Genomic DNA, 15,269 nt, shown 5'->3' on the forward strand with positions numbered 1-15,269 from the left:
GATGCGCTCAGGGTTACTGGGGGCCTTGACCGTATGTGCCAACGCAGCTTCGAGTAACCTGTGATGCCCGTCGGGCCCTTTCCACGGCTGTCGGATCTTATGGAACGGCATCGGCCAGAGGGCACAACACCTTATACAGCCTCACACTACCGGAGCGGCGGGGAGCTACAGAGCCGTCAATCAAGAATGAAGGCCTCGCTTACCGGAACCCAAGTTACGCGTAAAACGCGTAAAACCGCGGCGATTGAGGCCATATTGCCGCCTTCCAGGAGCCCTTTAGCCAAAAAGAAGCGTAACTGCGGGAGGAGAAGTCGTACATTTGGGATGAGTCGCGTGCAGTCTCCGTGCTGGGCGTAGCCCGTATATGGTCGGTCACCATTGACCCGTGAAAGACGAAACACATGCGATGCCCCGGTGAGGAGCACCAGATAATCCGCACTTCTTGTTGCTGTGCCCCTAACCAACATGGCGCCCAGCTTGTTTGTTTGTTTGCCGGCTCTCTGTTAATGGCCCAAACCCACTATGGGGGGTTGGCGAAGACTCGTACGGAATTCGCGGCCGCGCTGTCGTCTTCATCTCAGTCGCTTAGTGGTGCTTCGCTTGCATTATTGTTGCCGCTCTTCAAAGAAAAAAAAATGAACAGAAGAAGCTGTGTTCAGGCAATTCTACGCTATTCAATGCTAATTCCATAGATATTCACAAACTTATGCTCCATATTAATTCAGAATAATCCACCCATTTCTTGGCTCATCCCCCATCGTGGGTAGGAGCCACACGCATACAGCAACAACAACAGCAACTACTACTACAACAAAGGACTTGTCGTTGTGGCTCTTCGAGTAATGAACCTGGAGATTGTCACAGATTGAAGATGTGCTAAAGCACCCATTCTTGAAACCTGAACGACACGCTTTGAATGAGCCCGATGCCTTTCTTTCATTCATTCATTCATTCATTCATTTCTTGATGTGTGCTTGTTTTAGACAGCTTGAGGATCCATCGATGCAAGAATAACATCAAGAATATTTCGTATGGCGTAGGCCCTCTTACCCGTATATATATCAACAGAGACGCAGCATAAATTTACGCGGAAAACGTAGGCATTTTCTGGTTAAGACACGGTGAATTGTGAAGAGGACCTGTTAGATATGAACAGGGGTGTAAGAAGTGAAACGTTTACTGTCCTCATACTCCCTCCGCACGTCGGTTTCTCTTGGCAGGGCGGGAGGGGGGACGCCGATAGCCAAGCCTGCCTATATCTGCACTTTATTTTTTTAAGTTAAACTTTTAATGCAAAAGCATCGCATGCCCTATTACGCGAAAATCCGGCGTTGTAGTCAGCTGCGTGACCGAATGGCGGTACCAGAAATAGTCGAAGGCAACGAGTAAAAATTTTATACCGAGGAGCAGTTAAATACAGGCAAGAGCTTGCGCGGACAAGGAACGCGCAGAAAGAAGAAAAAAAAAGAAAAAAAAGAACATTTTAACCAAAGCGGCTGTAATGATTTCGCATTCCCACATGTAAGCAGCCTTAAAGAGAGTGAAAGCCGATATTTAAGGACCTAGTTTTTTTTCTGGCGGGACGCAAAGTTCACCCTCGCTAGTGTTTACAACTGCAATGGGTACTTCCGAAGGCGCGTGGATAATTCGTGAGTAGAATTTTTCGATCTCAGCAGCACCTAAAAAAGTTAGAGTCCCTCCTCCAGCAACGCTGTTAAGTGAGAGCGATGTCGATATAACCCGCCTCGCAAATTGCGCAAGCCCGCCATTGTTCTGCTTTCACAGGATCGAGTGAGTGCAACTGTGGTAAACCGCCTACACTTTGACCTTTTCAACCACTTCTGAAAATAAAAATCTGCTGTAATAAGTTCGCGTTGTTGTACAGACATTTCTTATATTTGTACCACGGTTTTCCACAAGTGCACGCCTACACCATGGCTGGCTGGCCCTCGTCGTCGTCGTTCTGTCGATAGACGACCCAAGCCAACTCATTGAAACGGAAGGCGATGGCAGTGTCACTTTTCTGCTCGCTACAAACGAAGGCTTATCTGCACATTGTAAGTCAGGAAGAGCTTATAGTAATAAGAAGTATATTAGTTTCAATACTAATAAATAGGTCAGCAACCGCGTACACTAGTAGAAGGTCACGTGGTGTAGTTCTTGTGCAGCTTCATGTTTTTTTGCCGCGGGGTGCGCCAGAGCACATTTTTCGCGACTTTTAGCGATGAATCAAAAATATAAATCCACGTTTAATGAGAAAAACATGGCTCATTTTAGCCAATAAGATAGAAAACCATGTCATTAGCGGGGTTATATCTCGGTTCATGTTCTCAGCGGTTGTCTGTCCCTTTAAGTGCCTCTGCCGATTTTTTTTTTTTTTTTTTACTTAGGCCTCTGCGATTTCGCATGGTTGCTGAAGCAGCTGGGGGTCGCTCGATATCTCTCCAAATACGCTTGAGGATACATTGTTGTAGTGAAAGTCAAGAATCAAACACCGCCAAAGTATGAGTTAAGATTCTCAGTACTCAAATCAAAACGATAGTGGCGAGTATACCGTTGTCGGTCGTCGAAGTCTGTCAGCTTTTGATACGTGTCTCACCGTATAGGCTCCAGAATAAACGGCGGCGTTCGCGTTCATTACAGAATTTACAAGCCTATTCTGTATAGTGAGGACTTGCCAGTGAAAGGGCTCGCCGTCGGCCCACCAGTCCAGACGTTCAAGCCGCCCGAGCACAGGCAATCCGACGGCAACGAGAAGATCCCGCGCTGAGGGAGCGGGAGGCCGAAGTGATCTGGCACGGTTACCTCCTGTGCGTTACTTGACCGTGACGAAGGTCAGGCGCACGCAGGACAAGCTTCGCTTAATTACCCCCATTTTCGGGTAAGGGAAGGGTCGGTCATTTTTCTGAAGTCGCAAAGCGGGGGGCACTGACGGCGCGAGAGCTGTGTTTGGCGCGCGTGGTACGAATACATCCAGGGAGGTGGCTAGCGGGAATCGCATCGTTCTCGCGAGTTATGACCCGGACAACGGTGCGGTGTGCGCCTACTCGCCTTAACAGCGTGGACATCAAGCTCCGTGGAAAGCGTATCCACTTAATTGGTTGGCGAGCCACGCGTTGGAAGCGTCAGTGTGGTCGAGAAGCTGACCAAACCACGCCTAATCGTAAGCCCACAGCTTCACTGCAAGTTGTATGCATCACGGTTGTGAAGCGTCCGTCATCGCTGCCAGGGATTTGCGGGACGTTGTGGATGGCAAGGCGCTTGTAATCGTTCGTGCCTGTTGCAAAAGGCGTTCCAGAAGGAGCTCTCAAAGGTATGCTAAAGTGATTCTCTACTTTGGTTGTTGCTGTGGCCACAGAGAATGAGTCATACCCACAAGGGGCTTCGAATGATGGTGATAACCTTCAAGGCTGTGGCACGTACCCACTCGCGGGGGCCTCGCATCAGTGCCTTCCAAAATTTTCTTCGTCGGCGGTCGAGCTAGCACGGCCAGCAAAATAGCGGGCGGAAAAAGGATAGCAAAAAATTGTGGGGAACCCTCACCTTCCAATCGCCTTCAGCTACGGGGGTCAACCCCTCACAGCTCCTCAGAGCTTACCCACCGCAGCCATTGAAAGCCCCCACCGCACCCAACTGCCGGCCCTGAGGTGAGGAGCCAGACACAGCTGGGCCGGGTTCCGACCCTGACCTGATGCCACAGGCCAACCTGGGCCGTGGTCCCACAATTTCCACCCGCGATCCTGGGTAAGAATCCACGGGTGTGCCGGCACGAGCCGAGTGTCTTAGACACTTGGCCACGATGTCGGTGCTTACCCTAGAGTATTGGGATGCTATATAGCTACCGAATCTGCGTGTCAGCGCTCTGGGGCTGCGGTATAACGTCGACGAAGACTAGAATAAGGACCGATCCACGCTTCAGGATGTGCTTCTTTATTCCGCTGTCGCGTACGAGCATCGGAGGGCTCCATTTCCACGGGGTTTAAAGCAGGAACCTCGGACCTAGAGAAAAGCAGGCGGGCGAGGCTCCGGGTGCGCTCAGGGTTACTGGGGGTCTTGACCATATGTGCCAACGCTGCTTCGAATAACCTGCGATGCACGTCGGGCCCTTTCCATGGCTGTCGGATCTTATGGAGCGGCATCGGCCAGAGGGCACAACACCTTATACAGCCTCACACTACCGGAGCGGCGGGGAGCTACAGAGCTGTCAATCAAAAATGAAGGCCTTGCTTACCGGAACTCGAGTTACGCGTAAAACGCGTAAAACAGCGGCAATTGAGGGCATATCGCTGCCTTCCAGGAGGCCTTTGGCCAAAAAGAAGCGTAACTGCGGGAGGAGAAGTCGTACATTTGGGATGAGTCGCGTGCAGTCTCCGTGCTGGGCGTAGCCCGTATATGGTCGGTCACCATTGACCCGTGAAAGACGAAACACATGCGATGCCCCGGTGAGGAGCACCAGATAATCCGCACTTCTTGTTGCTGTGCCCCTAACCAACATGGCGCCCAGCTTGTTTGTTTGTTTGCCGGCTCTCTGTTAATGGCCCAAACCCACTATGGGGGGTTGGCGAAGACTCGTACGGAATTCGCGGCCGCGCTGTCGTCTTCATCTCAGTCGCTTAGTGGTGCTTCGCTTGCATTATTGTTGCCGCTCTTCAAAGAAAAAAAAATGAACAGAAGAAGCTGTGTTCAGGCAATTCTACGCTATTCAATGCTAATTCCATAGATATTCACAAACTTATGCTCCATATTAATTCAGAATAATCCACCCATTTCTTGGCTCATCCCCCATCGTGGGTAGGAGCCACACGCATACAGCAACAACAACAGCAACTACTACTACAACAAAGGACTTGTCGTTGTGGCTCTTCGAGTAATGAACCTGGAGATTGTCACAGATTGAAGATGTGCTAAAGCACCCATTCTTGAAACCTGAACGACACGCTTTGAATGAGCCCGATGCCTTTCTTTCATTCATTCATTCATTCATTCATTTCTTGATGTGTGCTTGTTTTAGACAGCTTGAGGATCCATCGATGCAAGAATAACATCAAGAATATTTCGTATGGCGTAGGCCCTCTTACCCGTATATATATCAACAGAGACGCAGCATAAATTTACGCGGAAAACGTAGGCATTTTCTGGTTAAGACACGGTGAATTGTGAAGAGGACCTGTTAGATATGAACAGGGGTGTAAGAAGTGAAACGTTTACTGTCCTCATACTCCCTCCGCACGTCGGTTTCTCTTGGCAGGGCGGGAGGGGGGACGCCGATAGCCAAGCCTGCCTATATCTGCACTTTATTTTTTTAAGTTAAACTTTTAATGCAAAAGCATCGCATGCCCTATTACGCGAAAATCCGGCGTTGTAGTCAGCTGCGTGACCGAATGGCGGTACCAGAAATAGTCGAAGGCAACGAGTAAAAATTTTATACCGAGGAGCAGTTAAATACAGGCAAGAGCTTGCGCGGACAAGGAACGCGCAGAAAGAAGAAAAAAAAAGAAAAAAAAGAACATTTGAACCAAAGCGGCTGTAATGATTTCGCATTCCCACATGTAAGCAGCCTTAAAGAGAGTGAAAGCCGATATTTAAGGACCTAGTTTTTTTTCTGGCGGGACGCAAAGTTCACCCTCGCTAGTGTTTACAACTGCAATGGGTACTTCCGAAGGCGCGTGGATAATTCGTGAGTAGAATTTTTTGATCTCAGCAGCACCTAAAAAAGTTAGAGTCCCTCCTCCAGCAACGCTGTTAAGTGAGAGCGATGTCGATATAACCCGCCTCGCAAATTGCGCAAGCCCGCCATTGTTCTGCTTTCACAGGATCGAGTGAGTGCAACTGTGGTAAACCGCCTACACTTTGACCTTTTCAACCACTTCTGAAAATAAAAATCTGCTGTAATAAGTTCGCGTTGTTGTACAGACATTTCTTATATTTGTACCACGGTTTTCCACAAATGCACGCCTACACCATGGCTGGCTGGCCCTCGTCGTCGTCGTTCTGTCGATAGACGACCCAAGCCAACTCATTGAAACGGAAGGCGATGGCAGTGTCACTTTTCTGCTCGCTACAAACGAAGGCTTATCTGCACATTGTAAGTCAGGAAGAGCTTATAGTAATAAGAAGTATATTAGTTTCAATACTAATAAATAGGTCAGCAACCGCGTACACTAGTAGAAGGTCACGTGGTGTAGTTCTTGTGCAGCTTCATGTTTTTTTGCCGCGGGGTGCGCCAGAGCACATTTTTCGCGACTTTTAGCGATGAATCAAAAATATAAATCCACGTTTAATGAGAAAAACATGGCTCATTTTAGCCAATAAGATAGAAAACCATGTCATTAGCGGGGTTATATCTCGGTTCATGTTCTCAGCGGTTGTCTGTCCCTTTAAGTGCCTCTGCCGATTTTTTTTTTTTTTTTTTTTTACTTAGGCCTCTGCGATTTCGCATGGTTGCTGAAGCAGCTGGGGGTCGCTCGATATCTCTCCAAATACGCTTGAGGATACATTGTTGTAGTGAAAGTCAAGAATCAAACACCGCCAAAGTATGAGTTAAGATTCTCAGTACTCAAATCAAAACGATAGTGGCGAGTATACCGTTGTCGGTCGTCGAAGTCTGTCAGCTTTTGATACGTGTCTCACCGTATAGGCTCCAGAATAAACGGCGGCGTTCGCGTTCATTACAGAATTTACAAGCCTATTCTGTATAGTGAGGACTTGCCAGTGAAAGGGCTCGCCGTCGGCCCACCAGTCCAGACGTTCAAGCCGCCCGAGCACAGGCAATCCGACGGCAACGAGAAGATCCCGCGCTGAGGGAGCGGGAGGCCGAAGTGATCTGGCACGGTTACCTCCTGTGCGTTACTTGACCGTGACGAAGGTCAGGCGCACGCAGGACAAGCTTCGCTTAATTACCCCCATTTTCGGGTAAGGGAAGGGTCGGTCATTTTTCTGAAGTCGCAAAGCGGGGGGCACTGACGGCGCGAGAGCTGTGTTTGGCGCGCGTGGTACGAATACATCCAGGGAGGTGGCTAGCGGGAATCGCATCGTTCTCGCGAGTTATGACCCGGACAACGGTGCGGTGTGCGCCTACTCGCCTTAACAGCGTGGACATCAAGCTCCGTGGAAAGCGTATCCACTTAATTGGTTGGCGAGCCACGCGTTGGAAGCGTCAGTGTGGTCGAGAAGCTGACCAAACCACGCCTAATCGTAAGCCCACAGCTTCACTGCAAGTTGTATGCATCACGGTTGTGAAGCGTCCGTCATCGCTGCCAGGGATTTGCGGGACGTTGTGGATGGCAAGGCGCTTGTAATCGTTCGTGCCTGTTGCAAAAGGCGTTCCAGAAGGAGCTCTCAAAGGTATGCTAAAGTGATTCTCTACTTTGGTTGTTGCTGTGGCCACAGAGAATGAGTCATACCCACAAGGGGCTTCGAATGATGGTGATAACCTTCAAGGCTGTGGCACGTGCCCACTCGCGGGGGCCTCGCATCAGTGCCTTCCAAAATTTTCTTCGTCGGCGGTCGAGCTAGCACGGCCAGCAAAATAGCGGGCGGAAAAAGGATAGCAAAAAATTGTGGGGAACCCTCACCTTCCAATCGCCTTCAGCTACGGGGGTCAACCCCTCACAGCTCCTCAGAGCTTACCCACCGCAGCCATTGAAAGCCCCCACCGCACCCAACTGCCGGCCCTGAGGTGAGGAGCCAGACACAGCTGGGCCGGGTTCCGACCCTGACCTGATGCCACAGGCCAACCTGGGCCGTGGTCCCACAATTTCCACCCGCGATCCTGGGTAAGAATCCACGGGTGTGCCGGCACGAGCCGAGTGTCTTAGACACTTGGCCACGATGTCGGTGCTTACCCTAGAGTATTGGGATGCTATATAGCTACCGAATCTGCGTGTCAGCGCTCTGGGGCTGCGGTATAACGTCGACGAAGACTAGAATAAGGACCGATCCACGCTTCAGGATGTGCTTCTTTATTCCGCTGTCGCGTACGAGCATCGGAGGGCTCCATTTCCACGGGGTTTAAAGCAGGAACCTCGGACCTAGAGAAAAGCAGGCGGGCGAGGCTCCGGGTGCGCTCAGGGTTACTGGGGGTCTTGACCATATGTGCCAACGCTGCTTCGAATAACCTGCGATGCACGTCGGGCCCTTTCCATGGCTGTCGGATCTTATGGAGCGGCATCGGCCAGAGGGCACAACACCTTATACAGCCTCACACTACCGGAGCGGCGGGGAGCTACAGAGCTGTCAATCAAAAATGAAGGCCTTGCTTACCGGAACTCGAGTTACGCGTAAAACGCGTAAAACAGCGGCAATTGAGGGCATATCGCTGCCTTCCAGGAGGCCTTTGGCCAAAAAGAAGCATAGCGGCGGGAGGAGCAGTCGTAGGTTTGGGATGTCGCGTGCAGTCTCCATCCTGGGCGTAGCCCGCATATGGTCGGTCACCATTGAACTTTGAAAGACGAAACACATGGGATGCCCCGGTGAGGAGCACCAGATAATCCGCACTTCTTGTTGCTGTGCCCTTAACCAACATGGCGCCCAGCTGGTTTGTTTGCTTGCTCGCTCTCTGTTAATGGCCCAAACCCACTATGGAGGATTGTCCAAGACTCGGATGGAATTTGCGGCCGCGCTGTCGCCTTCATTTTAGACGCTTGGCGGTGCTTAGCTTGCATTATTGTTGCTGCTCTTCAAAAAAAAAATGACAATGAACAGAAGTTGTGTTCAGGCAATCCTACGCTATTCAATGCTAATTCCATAGATATTCGGAAATTTATGCTCCGGAGGAGGAGGAATAGGCTTTTATTGTACAACCAGCACTTTATGATGGCCGGGCCTAAGCCTCCCATGAAGGGTCGTCGAGGGCTTGCCTCGCCGCCGCCGCCTCACGGGCGTGCTGGGTCGCCCAGGTTTGGTCGTCGAGGGCGGAGCTCCGCAGAGCCTCATGCAACCTCGACGAGAGAGTCGTGGTGTTAGTCTGTGTGTACTGTGCTGGGCACTCCCACAACATATGCGGAAGCGTAGCCGGGTGAATGCCACAGCACCGGCAGTTGGGGGTAGTGTAGACGTCTGCAAATATTAATATATAATATAATATATAATAATATACAATATAATATAGTATTAATTTATATTATTTATGTCATTATACCCCCATCGTGGGTAGGAGACACACGCATGACAGACAACAACAGCAACTACTACTACAACAAAGGACTTCGTCGCTGTGGCTCGTCGAGTAATGAGCCTGGAGATTCTCACACATTGAAGATCTGCTAAAGCACCCATTCTTGAAACCTGAACGACACGCTTTGAATGAGCCCGATGCCTTTCAATTCATTCATTCATTAGTTCATTTCATGATGTGTGCTTCTTTCAGAAGGTTTGAGGACCTTGGATGCAAGAATAACATCGAGAATATTTCCTTTGACGTAGGCCTTGTTACCCGTACATGGTCAACAATGACGTAGCATAAATTTACGCGAAAAATGTTGGCATTTTCTGGTTAAGACACAGTGAATTGTGAAGAGGACCTTTTAGATATGAACAGGGGTATAAGAAGCGAAACGTTTACTGTTCCCATTCTCCCTCAGCATGTCGGTTTCCTTTGGCAGGGCGGGAGGGGGGACGCCGATAGCAAAGCCTGCCTATATCTGCACTTTATTTTTTTTAAAGTTCAAATTTTAATGCAAAGCATTGTATGCCTCATTACGCGAAAATCCGGCGTTGTAGTCAGCTGCGTGACCCAATGACGGTACCAGAAATAGCCGAAGGCAACGAGTAAAAATTTGACCTTACCGAGGCGCAGTTAAAATGCTGGCAAGAGCTTGCGCGGACAAGGAACGCGCAGAAAGAAGAAAAAGAAAGAAAAAAGCATTTCACCAAAGCGACTATAAAACTTTCGCATTCCCACAGGTAAGCCGTCTTAAAGAGACTGACAACCGATTTTCAAGGACCTAGTTCTTCTTATGGCGCGACGCAAAGCTCACCCTCGGTAGTGTTTACATCTGCAATGGGTACTTCCAAAGGCGCGTGGATAATTAGTAAGCAGAATTTTTCTATCTGGAGCAGCCTCTAGAAAAGTAAGAGTTCCTCGTCCAGCAACGCTGTTAAGTGAGAGCGATGTCGATATAGCCCTCCTCGCAAATTCCGAAAGCCCCCCATCGTTGTGCTTTCACAGGATCGAGTGTAACTGTGGTATAACCACCTACATTTTGACCTTTTCAACCACTTCTGAAAATAAAAGTCTGCTGCAATAAGTTCGCGTTGTTGTACAGACATTTCTTATATTTGTACCACGGTTTTCCACAAGTGCACGCCTACGCCATGGCTGACTGGCCCCCGTCGTCGTTGTTCTGTCGATAGACGACCCAAGCCCACTCATTGAAAACGAAGGCGAAGGCAGCGCCACTTTTTTGCTCGCTACAAACGAAGGATTATCTGCACCTTGTAAGTCAGGAAGAACCTATAATAATAACAAGCATACTGCATTTCAATGCTAATAAATAGGTCAGCAACCGCGCACCCTAGTAGAAGGTCACGTGGTAGAGCTCTTGCGCAGCTTCATGTTTTTTGCCACGTGGGGCACCAGAGCACATTTTTCGCGACATTTAGTGATGAATAAAAAATGTAAATACACGTTTAATGAGAAAAACATGGCTCGTTTTAGTCACTACGATAGGGGACCATTTCATTAGCGGGGTTATATATCGATTCATGTTCTCAGCGGTTGTCTGTCCCTCTAAGTGTCTCTGCCAATATTTTTTTTTTACTTAGCCCTTCGGGATTTCGCATGGTTGCTGAAGCAGCTGGGTCGCTCGATATCCCTCCAAATAGGTTTGCGAATATATTGTTCCGTTGTATTGAGAGTCAAGAATCAAACACCGCCAAAGTATGAGTTAAGATTCTCAGTACTCAAATCACAACGATAGTGGCGAGTATACCGTTGTCGGTCTTCGGAGTCAGTTTTTGATACGTGTCTCACCGTATAGGCTCCAGAATAAACGCCGGCGTTCGCGTTCATTAGAGAATTTACAAGTCTACTCGCGTAGTGAGTTATCTGATTTCACAAGACATTTTCACTCTTGTATTTGTGATTTTCTTATTGCGCTTCTTCCGGACGCCAAACTTGTGGCCTAAACCATAGAATTTATCGATGCATTGTGAGAAGCGCTTTGATTTTAGCCATCCAGCATAGCGGGTATATGTCACACTTCAGGACCATCATCATCATCATCATCATCATCATCATCATCATCATAATTACCTATAGGGTATACGCAAGGCATCCCACCCTGTAATCGGCAAGAGCTGTGGCCACAAAATTCGACACGATAATGACTCTCATGCAGACAGAGGCCACTACCGGGACAGCGCAAGACAAGCCCAACCAGCCAGCTCCGAACTTCTGGGACCCCATCCCCTACCTGACCGAAGTACCAGCCACTGAGTGCCTGCGCAGGGTCGAGCACGACATCTGGGAGATAGAGGACTACAGTATTCCCGGAATGTTTATCTCCGCCGAGGAGAACGACATGACCAAGATCCACGCGCTTGTCTTGGGACCTACGGGCACGCCGTACGAAGGCGGCTTCTTCCACTTCCTGATGAAATGTCCGCCTGACTATCCCGACAGTCCACCGCGGGTGCGCCTGATGACCACCGACGCCGGACGCGTGCGGTTTGGGCCGAGCTTCTACGAGAACGGCAAGGTCTGTCTAGGGCTGCTGGGTACCTCGTCAGCGGGAACCGCGTGGAGTTCTGGTCAGTGCCTCGGAAGCGTGCTATTCGCCATCAAGTCGCTGCTGACGACCGAGAACCCGGTCGCCCAAGGGTCCGCCTTCGGAGTCCTCCCGGCGTTGGGAACGTGGCTGAGCGGCAAGATCTGCTACAACGCCGTGCTGCAGCACGAGACCATCAGGGTCGCGGTGTGCGACGTGGTCGAATGCTGCCTGCGCGAAACGTCGCCGTGGCCGCCGGCCTTCAGGGACAAGATCTTGAAGCTCTTCCCGCAGTTCTACACCGAGTACGAAAGGACGGTCAAGAAACACCTCCACTTGACCGGTTCCTACATGAACGACTCCAAAGAGGGAGGCGTGCCCACGTATCAGTTCGAGACGCTCTTGCAACGCCTCGCAGAGCTGCGCGAAAAGGTCAAAGCGGTGAACGATGCGGCCGCCGGAAAAGCAAACGAGTGATTCGACGCCTCGCGTCACTGTAGATTGCGACAGAAGACCTGAGAAGGTCAGGCGCAAGCACTGCTTGGGTGTTTGCCCTTCAGTGTACGCCAGGGCCATGAGCGACGCTCGTTAAGGCGGTGGCTTAATTCCTCGAACTATTCGAAACCTAAATTTGCGTATCCTTGTCGAATAAATCCTTGTTTAATAAATGTTTTCCACAAGCACCATCACGGAAACACCTTCCACCATCCATATATACATGACTGCATGTTACCTGCATACGGTGGCGCTTATGCGCGCATAGAATGGAACGTGGTTCCAAGAGGAAAAATTTGTCAACAAGGCATGCAAATTAGGTTACATGGTGGTACTCCTAAAACTTCACCCCTCACTCTGTCTAGTAGTTTTTAGCTGTACTTGGCACACAACATAAGCGGACTTTTCTAGATGAGTAACTTAAAACCTGAGCTCCGTCGATTGAATAAATGGTACTGCTTCTATATGTTTGGAAACCCCCTTTCATCACAACCCAAAATCTTGTTGACTACAGTTTTACAACAGAAGAGTATACGCATCGGCAACCGGCGAACGTAGAGAGCGTCAAATGATAACCGATTGCTCAAGTATCAGGCTTGCTGTGCAAGTATATAGAAGAAAAGGATGACGTTTATTCGACGTGCAAATCGAACAAACATGCAGGAAGCATCAGCAACTCATCTAAAAGGTTCACGAAAAAAGAAAATTGACAGTGAATGAGAAAACGCTGTGGTCGTTCGTTAAATTAACTTTTTTGAGGATCCCCTATAGGACATCCAAACGTGACATAGCAAACTCGGCCTGCCACTTCAACTGCGCCATTCGTGATACCGAATATGAAGACCAGTAAGCGTTTCCATCTCGACCACGAAACTATATCAACGGCCGCAGAGATTGTTGCCATTCGAGAGGCAATTCATTATGTATCGACGGAGCCGCATCAGACTTGGACTATACTTTGTAATTCCAAGCCGGCACTTCAAGTGATCGATTCTGCTTTTAGATGAAGACCTGTGTATTTGCTCAAGAGGTAATCGAATCATATGAAGTCGCCGTAAGAGCTGGCCATTGCATAAGGTTTCAATGGATTGCGGGACACTATGGCTTACATGGAAATGAGCTTGCCGACGCGGAGGCAAAGATGACCCACGCCAGTGTCTATCCCATTTTCACGACCAGACACCAATGCCCTAGTGCACAGACTTCTTCGCGATAATATCGCGGTATATTGGGCCTCGCTAGGTCATCGTCATCGCCGCCTTCACGAACTCGACCCGAAAATACGGATACCACCGACCATGAAAAGGTGAAATGCAACGTAGCTGCACAGATTACGATTAGGTGTGGCCTTTCCCCGCGCTGCCTGCATCTCATCGGCCGGGCGGACAGCCCGAATTGTGAGAAATGCGGTATTCCTGAGATGACAGAACACCTCTTGTGCATCTGCCCGCGATTTGATGTACAGAGAAAATCGCTGATAGACATCTTGCCAAAATTCGTAGTTGGACCATTAACTGAAAAGGCTCTATTGGTACTTTCGCCTGATCCTCGTCATCATTTATTTCACAATACTGTCAATCCCGATAAGGATTATTGCAGGAGTGGGAACATGATCATCAAAAAAAGTACAATATGAGCAAAATAACACTGAACAAACAAGAAGTTAGCATAGAAACGCATGCACACTTACATTCATTGAAAACACATTGGTGTTCACACTATTGCTTTTGCAAAAAGAAAAATCATGCCTGATAGCCTGAAGGCTAGCAACAATTTTTTTGCGTGAGAGCGGACTGGACAAGAGACTTTGAAAAGTCTTGGAGCGTGCAAGATTCTCACCACCATCTTCATCCTCATATTCAACGTCTTCTCTATTCTTTCTTTCTACGCTCTTTCCCCTTTCCACAACGCCGAGTAGCAGGTCAGAAAATTGATTCAGGCCGACCTCTCAGCTCTTCTCTCATAATAAATACATCTCTCTCGCTCTCTCGGCCTGCCCAATATCGAGAGGCTGGACGCGTGGCTACTGGACGACGAAACTCCCGAGTGCGGCAAATATTGCAGTTAGGTTAAATACCGGACCAATTGGGGTTGCATGAAGACATAGCAGTGCGAACGAAAACATATGCACAAAGAAAGAGACACACGGAGGAAAGCGCTAACTTCCAACTACAGTTGAAACTCGATTAACCGAAGTGACGACAGCGCTCAAATTATTTCGTTATATCGGGAAGTTCGTAAAATCGGGAAAGGAATTTTTCGGTTCTTCGAAATCTAAAATTGAAACGCAGCGACGCGCAAAGACTACCGTGACATTGTACTTGTCGCTAATCCAGCTATCTGTCGCATAAACGACGAAATAAAGAAAACAACCACCGCCGTCCCTACCGAGGCGGTGTTGAGACGGCTGTTCTGTGCACGAGCGCCGCGGCGTGCAGCCTCGTCAAAATAAAGCTAGGGATGGGACTATGACACCTGATGTTTTAACGCGATAGCTTTAGAGTGCACCCTAGAAGAAGAACCTGTGTCAAAATTAGAAGGACATGAGCGCTTTTTTTTACTCATTGGTTTCAGGGAAAACTTTGTTAAATCGAGTTCGGCCAAGTGTGTTTCGTTAACTCGGGTTGATGGTAACATTGAACCCTATGGGTACCTGTGGGAAATGTAAATTTCTTCGTTAGATCACGAAATTCGTAAAATCGGGTTTCGTGAGATCGAGTTTTAACTGTATCAGCTTTTGTTTATTGGCCGGATTTATATATACAGAGGAGCAGTCGTAACGTGACAAAAATTCAAAAAAGAAAGAAAAGACAGCAAATTCAGAAAACCACAGGGTACCCTGAACCGCTGCTGTTCTCAGTCGCAGAGGCTTCACACAGCAACAATAAATGTCTTTGTGCAATGAGTGACAATACGTCCACTCCACACAACCGTAGGCGTGACAAAGTGGCGGTTATTCCTTGCAGGCACTGCATTTCGCATCGCTTGAAGGACGTGCGTCAGCGATCGGGCATTTGGGTAGTATTTTCTGCACCGCAGAAGCCGTTGGAACTAGCAAGGAGTAGT

General features: G+C 48.9%; 1 pseudogene; it reads left to right on the forward strand.

Moving 5' to 3' along the window:
- Window positions 1-11,324: 11,324 nt before the first annotated feature.
- Window positions 11,325-12,185, forward strand: LOC142574673 (ubiquitin-conjugating enzyme E2 Z pseudogene; annotated as a pseudogene).
- The last annotated feature ends 3,084 nt before the right edge of the window (window positions 12,186-15,269 follow it).

The sequence above is a fragment of the Dermacentor variabilis genome, chromosome 3 (assembly GCF_050947875.1).
Source record: "Dermacentor variabilis isolate Ectoservices chromosome 3, ASM5094787v1, whole genome shotgun sequence".
NCBI lineage: Eukaryota > Metazoa > Arthropoda > Arachnida > Ixodida > Ixodidae > Dermacentor > Dermacentor variabilis.